Raw genomic sequence first — 13449 nt, 5'->3', positions numbered from 1 at the left:
TTTCGCTGTTTGTATTTTGACAATTTGGATTTGTTTGCTACATGGACTGTTTGGCTTTTTCTGACCATCTGCATGTGTCTTCTGCCAACTCTGCCTTTGTCTCACATTTTGCATTATTGCACCGCACATGAATCCAACTAAGCTTTCATTATAACCTCAACAGAGATAATTAACAATGTTAGCAAATTAGCAAACTCTAAGCCAGCAGGATGAACACATTTATTCCAGAATCATACCACAACGATAAGGTAAATAGAGACCCCATAACAATGTATTCAATTCAATTCAATTCAATTTATTTTTGTATAGCGCTTTTAACAAAGAGCATTGTCTCAAAGCAGCTTTACATGAGAAACGACATAAGAAAACAACAAACATATAAACAGACAAACAGTCCTAGATGTTATCCCAAGTGAGCAAGCCTGGGTGACTGAGGCGACTGTGGCAAGGAAAAACTCCCTTAGATGGTAAGAGGAAGAAACCTTGAGAGGAACCAGACTCAAAAGGAAACCCATCCTCATTTGGGTGACAATTGTGTGATGTAGATACAGCATGTGTATAGTGTTATGTAAATCAATAAGGAGGTTGTTGTCCATGGCGCTGCTTGAATATCCCAATCCTCACAAAGCAGAACCCGGCTGGAGCTGGTCCATCTCCGGATGCCACTGGAGCAGGCACAGTCTCTGTATGCCTCGGGATGGGTAGAAGAAGGGAAACAATGGAACAGCATTAGCATAGCTGCTGTTCATAATATTAGCAGTACTAGATGAATGTGCATTTAATCAGATGTACTTGGGCACAAGGTTATGGGATGTGTTAGATGTATGCCAGGCTGAAGAGATAAGTCTTTAGTCTACATTTATCCTGGGAGACTGTGTCTGAGCCCCGAACACTGTCAGGAAGAATTATTCCAAAGTTTTGGAGCTAAATATGAAAACGCTCTACCCCCTTTTGTGGACTTTGATATTCTGGGAACTACCAGAAGTCTGGAATTTTGCGATCTTAAAGAGCATGGTGGACTGTAACGTGTTAGAAGATTGGAGAGATAGGTGTGAGCTAAACCAATTAGAGCCTTGTATGTAAGTAGAGCTAATTTATAGTCAATTCTAAACTTCACAGGTAGCCAGTGCAGGGATGATAATATTGGGGTTATATGATCTAATTTTCTTGATCTGGTAAGAACTCTGGCGGCTGCATTCTGGACTAACTGTAGCTTGTTTATTGATGATGCAGGATAACCACCTAGTAATGAATTACAATAGTCCAGTCTGGAGGTCATGAATGCATGACTAGTTTTTCTGCATCAGATACAGATAAAATGTTCCTAAGCTTGGCAATATTTTTAAGATGGAAGAAAGCTGTTTTGTGATATTGGATATATGATTTTCAAAGGATAAGTTGCTGTCTAATATTACGTCCAGGTCTTTCACTGTCTTAACAGAATTTAATAATAGAAAATTATCGGTCATCCAATCTCTAATATCTTTAACACACTCAGTTAGTCTAGACAAATTAGATATTTCATCTGGTTTTGATGAAATATATAACTGGGTATCATCGGCATAACAATGGAAACTAATCCCATGCCTTCTAATGATGTTACCCAATGGAAGCATGTATACCGAGAAAAGCAGAGGTCCTAAAACTGACCCTTGTGGGACCCCGTATTTCACTGGCACTATACTGGACAGTTCTCCATTTAAATCTACAAAGTGGTATCAATCAGACAGGTAGGATCTAAACCATTTTAATGCCTGTCCCTGCATACCTATGTGATTTTGTAAGCGATCAATGAGAATATTATGATCTATAATGTCGAATGCACCACTAAGATCAAGCAGGACTAAGATCGAGATGCAGCCTTGGTCCGAAGCTAAAAGCAAGTCATTAGTGATTTTAACTAGTGCAGTTTCTGTACTATGATGGGGCCTAAAACCTGACTGAAATTCTTCAAGGAAAGAACAACCATTAAGATAACAACCATTATCATCAAATGAGAACAAAAGAAGCCCCACCTCAGGAAACAAAGACAAAAAAAGAAGAGATTGCAGCTTCTCTGAGTGTTGCTTATATACATCAGACTCCGCCTCCACTGGTCCGGTTCTTGCTCCTAATTTGTCCAAGTTGAGCCACCCCAGGCAATTGATTGGGGAATACCTTGCATGCAAAATGAGCTTTCAGTTTCTTTATCACTGTGGTAGACTTTGTATCTGCTAAATAGTCCCCAAAACAGTATTAACAGTATTTCCCAAAAACTAGAATAATAGTCTACTGTAATGAGGTAGTCCTTGCCATGAAATGAAAAATATGTGCTCACCTTTGCTCAAGGTCTGCTTGTCATATCATATGGATGTAGAGTTTTTTGTTTGTTGTTTGCTGTCTACTGATCTGCAGATGTCAGTCTTGGTCACATAAGTCTTGATGTGGTTGTTCATGCCTATGCAGTAACATTCTCTGGCCCTGTTCAAAAATTCTTCTACACCTAAATGAGAAGAGTTTAATTACTGTGTGATCTCTCTCCTCAGTTCATCAGGTATAATGACGTTCTCCTTTGAACACGATTCCATCTTGATGGCTCAACTCATCCTGGAATGAGAAGTATGAACTGATTCGCTAGGGCTCTTTGTTCTGTCTTTTGGCCATCCTTGGCATATTGTTTTGATAAGAGTCTGTAATGTTTAGTCATGTTCTGTTGCAGAGCAAATCATATGTAGCCTATCTGTCGAAATTGTAGGTGTTGTATCATGTCCACTGTCTCTATTTCAGCTGTTACAGAACCATCAAATGAACACTGGAAGACAGACTCTGCTCAACGTGTCTGCTAAAAACATGTTTCTTCCTGGTATTACCTCCAGATCATATTTTTCAATATGCAGCATCATCTTTTGTTTTCTAAGGGTTTGTGTTTGCATTGAACTGTGACTTTACGACCATAGGTGTACTGATTGAACCCCATACTGAATACCATGGAACTCCTACCATGGCTATTGCTCCAAATAACCATTTGTTCAATAGCAGCCAGAACACAATAGCAACCTGGTTGCTATTAATTGTGGCTAATAACAGGTTGCAAGCAATTCAAAAGTTTGCAAGAATTTACAAGCAATTTTACACATTCACGGATGAATGAAGCATTATTTGATTAGCACAATCTGGCTGCAGGTATAAACTGGTCAGTACATGTCCACTTACAAGTCTTAGCATCACTCAAATAATTGTTTCCAGTGAGAATTAGCTGATGGCTCAGGAATATCCCAGCCATCATGTCAGTAAAATTAGGTGACACAATTAATTCTTTACACAGTGGGTGTACAATCCAAGATAAAACTGTGCACATGACAGCTTCTGAAATCTGCACTGACAATGATTTAACTATTTGGAGCTTCAAGAAGTCATTGAGGTTTTTTAATTAGACTCTTGCTGACTTCTCCTCAGCATTTACCTTTGAGGGAATAGACATAATCTAAAATACAACTTACCTATAAAAAGAAGCTTTTGCTTCTAGACTGTCCAAGTGGAAAGTTCTAGCAAGTGGAGACTTGTGCTGCACTACTGCACATGGGCAGACCTAAATTAGCTTTTTCTCTCTGGGAACGCAAAGTTTCACATCCAGTTTACTTAACTAACTTAGTATTATAATTGTTTCATGTAAAAAAAGGACATTACTCACATAATGTTAGCTAAATTAGCAGGATAATGATTTAGAAGTAAAGTATTCTGATATATTTTAAGGAAGCACAAGTGTTACCATTTACAGTGTAGTGGGTTTGACAGTTGAATGGTTTCACCCATGCTTATGAAGCTCTGCACATAGAACCTAAAGTATAGTGTCTATAAAATAAGTGACAGGAGGCACATCCAATCACAAACAAGACCAAAAGTCAGTTTTCCAAAACAGTTTTCTCACTGACTTAATACGTTTTTGCTAAGGCCATTGATTAATCTGTTTTATTATTTTTTTTAAAATCAAGTTGTAGATTAGGTTTATTCTCAGTTTATGGAGAAATCTTTCTCATTTTTATAACTGTGAAAGGAAGTGATTACTAACTGGACCTGCATAGGTGGCATTTAATTTTTTTTCAAAGTGAAAGTAAAACTCTGAGTGTTCGGACTGGAGAGAACAACAATAGTAGTCAAATAAAATGGCTTCTAAGTTTTCAGAGGAGGATTTCTCCTGTCCTGTGTGCTGTGAAATCTTCAAGGATCCTGTTGTTCTGCGCTGCAGTCACAGTGTGTGTAAAGTGTGTTTGCAGAAGTTTTGTGAGGCCAAAGGACCCACAGAATGTCCTGTATGTAGGAGGAAGTCATCTATACAGTACTTTATCCTCCTGTAAATCTGGCCTGAAAGAACCTGTGTGAGACTTTCTTACAGGAGAGTCAAAGCTCTTCAGCAGGATCTGAAACAGTCTGCAGTCTGCACAGTGAGAAACTCAAACTCTTCTGTCTGGACGATCAACAGCCGGTGTGTTTGGTGTGTCAGACTTCATGAAAACACACCAACCACAACCTCTGCCCCACTGATGAGGCAGTAACAGACTGTAAGGTAAATCAAATGTACCTGTGACATCATGGGACACAAAAAATGAGTAAGAAGCTTATTTTACAATATCTATGTTTTCAGTATTGTATTTGGTTTTTGATCAGTTTATTCATGTAGTGGTAGTTTAGTGGTTAAGGTGTTGGCCTACTGCTTGGAAGGTTGTGAGTTCAAATCCCAGGACACTATGCTGCTAGTGCTGGGCCATTAAGCAAGGCCCTTGTCCCTCATTTGCATAAAGGAGATAAACATAAGTTGCTCTAGATAAGGGCACCTCCCAAATGCTGTCAGTGGAAGATGACACCAAGTTAAATTAATAAAATCTTAGTTATAACTGACTATACCACCTAGAGTGTAAACTGAGACCCCAGGAACTCACTATTAAAATAGGTTCGTTGTTAGGGGATGGAACAGTGGAAAACAACACCTGACAAAAAACTTGAGCACAACAATTCTTTATTACAATCAATGAATCAGGAAAGGATAAAAAGAGAATCAAAGTCCAAAGTCCTGGGCATTAGAAATCACAGCCATCATCCCTTTACTCTCGATCAAATCATCGTATCATTTGTACTTACAGTGTGACCGGACATCAACACCGCTATCCAGTCTGGTGTAGTCATGTGCAGAAGAATCACATCAGTGTTCACTCTCATCTTCACAGCACCCACAGTACACTCCAGCAGCCATTCATTCACCCATCTCATGTACTGCTAGCCCAACAGTGCTCCATGAACCGCTGACTCCTCCGTCTTTACTCACAGGGCGTTGCACACTTACACAGCCATAAGCTGCCACACCACAGGCGAAGCACTCACTAAATAAAATGCAGACGCAGGCCAACAAGTCTCTTCTCTTACTCTCATCAGGCTGGTTCCAGTTTTGATCACACAGTGATGCAGTGTGTTGATTTGTTTCAGGAGGAGATCAAAACTGCACTGAAGACCCTACAGGAGAAACTGAAGATCTTTAAAGACTGTAAACTGAACTGGAGTCAGGCTGCAGAACATATAAAGGTTACAATCAATAACATGGTTTTGATAGAATTCTATTCTTCATCATTGTAAAATCAGTTCTATTTCATTTGATTTCCTCTTCACTGCAGATTCAGGCCCAACACACAGAGCGTCAGATTAAGGAGCAGTTTGAGAAGCTTCACCAGTTTCTACGAGATGAAGAGGCAGTCAGGATCACTGCACTGAGAGAGGAAGAGGAGCAGAAGAGTCAGATGATGAAGGAGAAGATTGAGAAGCTGAGCAGAGACACATCATCTCTTTCAGACACAATCAGAGCCGTAGAAGAGGAGATGAGAGCTGAAGACGTCCTGTTCTTACAAGTGAGGATCATTTAGTCAGTATTTATACTGTGAGAAAGTCAAACTTCTTTCCATCATCAGAAACGTCACATTTCAGTGGTGTAAAAATGTAAATCATATCCACTGATATTTGCTTTGTTGTTGAGTGATGTGGTTCCTGTCTCTCTGGTTCTCTGTGTTTCTGAATCCAAAGCCACAACAACACTGACTCCTGAATGTTTTTGCAGAGCCCAGTGCACACTGCAGCATCCAGAGGAGCTTTCAGGAGCACTGATCCATGTGGCAAAACATCTGGCCAACCTGAAGTTCAGAGTCTGGGAGAAGATGCAGGTCACTGTCCAATACAATAAGAGTCTTTTTTTAATTCGTTGAGTAAGTGTGTGTTCATGTTTATTAACCATTACTGAAGAGTTACAGTGGTTTACAAAAGTTATCATAGAATTAGAATTGTTATAATGATTGGTTACATCTCTAATTTAAACACACTCTGAAAACTGCATAAGGCAAGCTGTTAATTTTGTAAAGTCATCAATTCTTGGTTTCTGCAAATGTTAGCTAGTTCCATGTGAATATAATGTTAGCTTAGCTACATCATGTGTGTGTGTGTGTGTGTGTGTATTTTCAGCACCTGTACCTCTGGACCCCAACACTGTTCATCCTGTACTCATTGTATCTTATGATCTGACCAGTGTGAGACTCAGTGATGAGAAACAGAAACTTCCTGATAATCCAGAGAGATTTGATAAATATCCATGTATTCTGGGCTCTGAGGGCTTTAACTCAGGGACACAGCTGGGATGCTGAAGTTGGAGACTGTACATTCTGGTTAGTGGGTGTGATGACAGAATCTGCTCAGAGGAAGGGGATGATAATCTCCAGTAGTGGAATATGGTTTGTCATGTATAGTGATGGTAATATGTTGCAGGTTCTACACCACAGACAGACACTCTCCTCTCAGTAGAACAGAAACTCCAGAGGATCAGAGTGAAACTGGACTGGGACAGAGGAAAGCTGTCATTCTCTGACCCTCTCACTAACACACACTTACACACTTTCACACACACATTTACTGACAAATTACTGCCATATCTAAATGTTGCATCTAAAGAATCTCCTCTAAAGATTCTGCCACTTCAGTGCTCTGTAAGAGTGAATCAGATCAGTTAGAGCTGATAGTTTTATTCCAGATCATTCATGAAATATTGCAGATTAAAAGATTCATATTCTTTGTGAAAGTTTGTTTTTACAGAAGCACTGAACAGTTCATTGTGAAAAGTTTATTGAAGTGCTGTGACCTTATTTCAGCTCACCTTGAAATGAAATCAAAATAATGTGAAAACTGGAAATATTGACAGAATATCTTACACTGATCACTAAAATCTATATGTAGAATCTTGATATATCCTGAAATTCTAACATATTAGATGTCTAAGTTTAAAAAATGATCTACTTTGTTTGAAATAAAGAGTTATTAAATCAAATTAATGTGACATTAAATTACTACATAGCACTTTTTCCTCCACAGCTTTCAGTTCAGGGCTTCAACACACAAATAAACCACAGGAGGAAATTAAAATAATAAAAGTCTGTTTAAATGTAGAATCTGAAATCTGAAATAGATGATTTAATTTTTTTGATGTATTTTAAATCATTTGAAATAAACTGAGACTTTGAAAGCTCATGTCTTTACTGTATTTGTACTTGTTAGCACTATGCTGTTAATCTTGGGTGAAATGTTTAGCTGGCTGTGTGTGTTATGTGTGAAACTGTACAGTGGAGGAGAATTCAAGCTCTCCGTTTCACTCCACCTGCACTTTGTGGTTTTACAAACATCAGATGGATTTGTCACAAATTTCTAAACCATAGGATGGCAGGAGGAGACTCATTAATATTCATGAGTGTATCTCCCTTAGCTACTGATCTCATTCATCCATTAACTGGTGTGATCACTGAGAGAAACTGGGTGATGTGGAGATACTGGAGCATCTTGATGTTGGGTTGAAATAGATGTCTAAGAGTGAGAGTTAAACACAAGTGAGAATTATTGTTACAGTCTGACTGTGTATTAGCCGTTTTTATATTTAGACTAATTGTAGAGATTTATGTTTATTTAGTTTCATTCTTACACAACAGTCATCAAAGATTGTGTGTTACGTCTCGTTCTGAGTGTGGTTTAAGCTACTTTTAAGTTCTTATTCCTGCTATTGTTTCTGTCAGTAACCCCATTATGGTCTCATATACAACAAGACAAGTCACACAGGGAGAATATTAAAGGACTTAAACATGGAAAATAAAATGCAACAGATAATTTGGTATGCTGCTCATTTTTGCAGAATAATCTACTGGAGAGAAACAAGAACTGGGGAAAAAACCAGCTACAGTTCTACACTTGTATGACTTTCTGCTGTACATTGACTATTAACCTCCTAAGACCCAAACTTTGGTTTGGCTTGCATTTTATTATTATTATAATTATTTTCTATGATTATTTTCTATTTAATGATAATAATCATTTTATTATTATTATTTTATTTAAGTCCAGGCCTAAGACAACAGAATAAACCAGGGCCTTGGAGGTGAGAATGGCAGCATGAGTAGGAAAGGTTTTGTGGTGAAGTGTGATCTGAACATTTGTCCATCCTAAAGGCACTTCGGCCTCTCCATTCACCAAATAAAGTGGACCAAGGCTCCAGGGATGAAGGCTGGTAGGGGGTTCCAGTTCCTTCCAGAGACTCTCATGGAGAAGGGTATAACTTGCTCCCGTATCCAAGATAGCTTTTCCTCTCCAATCTCCAATATGAACGGGTACGACCAACTGTTGAGGTATGGAAACAAACTTATTAGTGGCAGACTTATTGGATGACTTTGTAGGAAGTGAAACTGACAGGGCATTACTGGATGGTGATACTCCATGCTTCTGTGGCTGGAAGGAACGTTTATTTCCTGCAGATGGATGCTGACTGGATGACTGGGTCACCGCAGGGAGGAATAGAGTGGACAGTTACCTGGTGGATGCTATCCTTTACATCTCCAGCACTGGACTGGTGGCCTTTCAACAGCTCGATTGACGGTAGGGCTCTGTGGTTGAGTCATCCGTCCTTCATAGTGTAACTGCTGAACATAATCTTTCTCCAGCTGAAAGCCTAGTTTCACCATCTCATCCACTGTATTTACTCTGCCACGAAATTGGCTGGCTAGGTAAGGCTTGATGTTTTTGAGAATCACTTTTACTAGCTTACTATCCATTAGGGAGGGCTTCCACCGTTTACACAGGGCTCTGTATGAGAAAGCAAAGTCTCTGATTGATTCCTTTTCTGCCTGTGTTCTAGTTCGGACCCTCTCCGCCAGCTCATCTTCATAGTCCTCAGAGAGGAAGGCTGAGAGGAAAGCAGTTTCAAACTCGTTCCAGGTAGTAACAGAAGATCGAACAACTTCCCACCAATCACGTGCCGTGCCATATAGGACAGTGAGGAAGGTAGCCAAGAGGTCAGCATCAGTCAGGGAATGTAAGGCCAAAAAGTCCTGACAGCGAGCTAGATATAACAGTGGATCAGTATCATCTCAAGGTCTTCCAAATGTTGGAAAAGTTAGTTTCAAATGATCACTTTTGACAGCAAGCGGTGGAAGTGTCAATGGAGCAGTCACTGAAGGAGCAGATGAAAGACTGGTTCCGGGTGCCGATACTGGTGAGGTCTTTGAAAGGTCTGCCACTTGCTTTTCATGTGTTTTGAAATATTTCCTCATTTCCAAATGAAGATCTTTTAGGTGGTCTCTGATGACATCTAGTTGAGTGCTACAGTGCTGAATCTTGTTGGAAAGGTTTTCATGAATCTTCCCACATTCTTGTGTAGCTCGAATATCCTTTTGTATTTCCACCTAAACCTGTTCGACCATGAAGGTAATTTCACTTCTCTGGACTTCTTCTGCCACCATCACCTTCAGGGCTTTTGTCAGTTGATCTATGCTTTCTCCCTCATCTCGTCTCCATGCAGTTACCATATCCAAGATTTGCTGATGGTTGTATTCCACCTTTGCAGCCAGAATTGCAAGCTTTTCCTCATGTAAAGAAATGGATTTTACAGATTCTTAGGTAAGTTCTTTCACAGCTTTTTCTTGCTGTTTTATGCAGTCAATTAACTGATCCCAGTTTCCTTGAACATGGGTGGTGAGCTGATGGATTTCCCTTCCTGGAGTAGGGAGGTAGCCAGGGAGGTCATGCTGCATTGGTGAGGAGGGAGGTGAATCTCCAGCGGATGCACTGGTACACAGTTGCATCGGGTCAGGCTCACATGAAGGACTGCCATCTGGAGCTGTGGTGGAAAAATGCACTTGGGACCTGGGGTGGGGTGCAACGTGTGTGGGTGTAGAGTGATAGCTGGGAACCTGAATAGGTGGAAGAAATTGTCCTTGTTGCACGGGTGGCCAAAGAGGAGTGTCTATGTCTGGGAGATCAATTTCCACAGAAGTTGAAGAGGAAAGGGGAGTAGTGGCCATGTTCGTATTGTGTTCGTAAATGTGTGGGCAATATGAAATGTTGGGCAAATAAAATCAAAAAAGAAATACTGGAATGTATGGGTTTGTTTGGGGGCAACAGGGCAAGATTTATAAGATTGTAAACAATATGTTCAAAATTTACAAGAGGTTTAAAGTTTTTCCCCCAACACAGAGGTTCAAAACACCACACAGTTTAACCCAGTAAACATATTAAACATTAAACCCAGTAAACACATTAAACTCAGTAAACACAGTAATTCAAGTTCAAGTCTTTCAGTTCATGCACTTTTTTTTTTTTTTAGTTCAAGTCCCTGTTCGGGCGCCACTTCTGTAACGGTGGCGACACCCAATTGAACATTTTAACTAAAACATTACTAGTTCGGGTGCCAGACAGGGGTTAGCCTGTCAAAATAATTAGATAAGTACCCCAGATTGCCGTCAAACACCACCTATTACATACAACTTAATAATAGTAACCATAGATACACTATATTGCCAAAAGTATTCGCTCACCCATCCAAATAATCAGAATCAGGTGTTCCAATCACTTCCATGGCCACAGGTGTATAAAATCAAGCACCTAGGCAGGCAGACTGTTTTTACAAACATTTGTGAAAGAATGGGTCGCTCTCAGGAGCTCAGTGAATTCCAGCGTGGAACTGTGATAGGATGCCACCTGTGCAACAAATCCAGTCGTGAAATTTCCTCGCTCCTAAATATTCCACAGTCAACTGTCAGCTGTATTATAAGAACGTGGAAGTGTTTGGGAACGACAGCAACTCAGCCACGAAGTGGTAGGCCACGTAAACTGACGGAGCGGGGTCAGCGGATGCTGAGGCGCATAGTGCGAAGAGGTCGCCAACTTTCTGCAGAGTCAATCACTACAGACCTCCAAACTTCATGTGGCCTTCAGATTAGCTCAAGAACAGTGCGCAGAGAGCTTCATGGAATGGGTTTCCATGGCCTAGCAGCTGCATCCAAACCATACATCACCAAGTGCAATGCAAAGCGTCGGATGCAGTGGTGTAAAGCACGCTCTCCACTTGGTACCAGTTTTTCATTTTGTTATTCTGCTGTACTGTGGTGGCCACTCCTTGAGGCCTACTTATTATTTCAAGTCCTGAAGACATATATCAGAAAGTACAATGCAAAGTGTTGGATGCAGTGGTGTTAAGCCACCATTGGACTCTAGAGCAGTGGAGACGTGTTCTCTGGAATGACGAATCGCGCTTCTCCATCTGGCAATCTGATGGACGAGTCTGGGTTTGGCGGTTGCCAGGAGAACGGTACTTGTCTGACTGCATTGTGCCAAGTGTAAAGTTTGGTGGAGGGGGGATTATGGTGTGGGGTTGTTTTTCAGGAGCTGGGCTTGGCCTCTTAGTTCCAGTGAAAGGAACTCTGAATGCTTCAGCATACCAAGACAGTTTGGACAATTCCATGCTCCCAACTTTGTGGGAACAGTTTGGAGCTGGCCCCTTCCTCTTCCAACATGACTGTGCACCAGTGCACAAAGCAAGGTCCATAAAGACATGGATGACAGAGTCTGGTGTGGATGAACTTGACTGGCCTGCACAGAGTCCTGACCTCAACCCGATAGAACACCCTTGGGATGAATTAGAGCGGAGACTGAGAGCCAGGCCTTCTCGTCCAACATCAGTGTGTGACCTCACAAATGCGCTTCTGGAAGAATGGTCAAAAATTCCCATGAACACACTCCTAAACTTTGTGGACAGCCTTCCCAGAAGAGTTGAAGGTGTTATAGCTGCAAAGGGCGGACCGACATCATATTGAACCCTATGGATTAGGAATGGGATGTCGCTTAAGTTCATATGCAAGTCAAGGCAGGTGAGCGAATACTTTTGGCAATATAGTGCAAGTCAAATCAGTTCTATGTGGAGTTCTGGTTGAGAGACCGTATAGCCTGCGGGAAGAAGCTTCTCCTCAGTCTCTCTGTGTTGGCCTTCGGGGAGCGGAAGCGCTTTCCTAACCTCAACAGAGAGAACGGTCCATTGTTGGGGTGGCTGAGGTCCTTCACGATCTTCCTGGCTTTGGTCCAGCACCGCTTGTTGTAGAATTAGTGCAGGTCAAGGAGCTTGGTACGGATGATGCGCTCAGCTGATCGCACCACCCTCTGAAGAGCTTGTCTGTCCTGCATTGCGCTGTTCCCAAACCAGGTTGCGATGTTTCCCATCAGGATGCTCTCTATGGTGCAGGAGTAAAAGTTCCTAAGCACCTAAGAGGGCAGTCTAAAGTCTCTCAAGCATCTGAGGTGGTAGAGACGCTGCCAGGCCTTTTTCACCACTGTGTTGATGTGACAGGACCATGACAGGTCCTGCGTGATATGAACACCGAGGTATCTGAAGCTGTCCACTCTCTCCACTGGGCTCTCGTTGATCACAGGGTTCTGGTAGCTCCTCTCCTGCTTTTTGCTGAAGTCCACTATCAGCTCGTCGACGTTAAAGAGGAGGTTGTTCCTCTGGCACCAGTTCTCCAGATTCCTAGTCTCCTCCAGGTAGGCCGTCTCATTGTTACAGGGCTACAGGGCGATAGTTGTTGAGGGATTTCTTCGGGACAGGAACAATGATGGACTCTTTAAAGCATGTGGGGATTACCGACTGGGTTAAGGAGAGGTTGAATATGTCTGTGAACACAGGTGCTAGCTGGTCAGTGCAGGCTCTGTGGATTCGACCTGAGATTCCATCTGGTCCTACTGCTTTCCTGGTGTTCACTCTCCTGAAGGCTCTCCTCACGTCATGCTCAGAGATGATGAACATGTTTCCGGTGTTGGCATTCTCTTCCTGTCGGCAGCCATTAGCATTAGCTTTAGCATTAGCATCGTTAGTTGGAGCCTCGAAGCAAGCATAGAAGGTGTTCAGCTCATCTGTATGATAAAATCAAATGAGTCATTTGAAGAAAGTGTTATTCAGAGAGACTCATTTAAAGGGAGTCATTTCAGTGTGTCTCATATCATTTCATATATAGGTTAGATTTTTATTCTCTATTTTATTCTCATATGCTGATGATTTAAAATGCCACATAACATTTTTTATAACGTGTCCTTTAATTAGTGAACAAACTCAAAAATGATCAGTTGTGTTTGCAG

At 41.2% G+C, this 13449-nt stretch overlaps 1 protein-coding gene and 1 pseudogene across 1 annotated transcript in view; both read left to right on the top strand.

Moving 5' to 3' along the window:
• LOC131354691 (zinc-binding protein A33-like) overlaps window positions 1-13449 on the top strand; it is a 166155-nt gene that overhangs the window by 76949 nt on the left and 75757 nt on the right. The gene's annotated exons all lie outside the window — the stretch shown is intronic.
• On the top strand, window positions 4143-7209 carry LOC131354695 (zinc-binding protein A33-like; annotated as a pseudogene).

Source organism: Hemibagrus wyckioides, linkage group LG06 (assembly GCF_019097595.1).
Source record: "Hemibagrus wyckioides isolate EC202008001 linkage group LG06, SWU_Hwy_1.0, whole genome shotgun sequence".
In the NCBI taxonomy this organism is placed as follows: domain Eukaryota; kingdom Metazoa; phylum Chordata; class Actinopteri; order Siluriformes; family Bagridae; genus Hemibagrus; species Hemibagrus wyckioides.
This window is presented reverse-complemented; position numbering and strand designations above follow the sequence as displayed.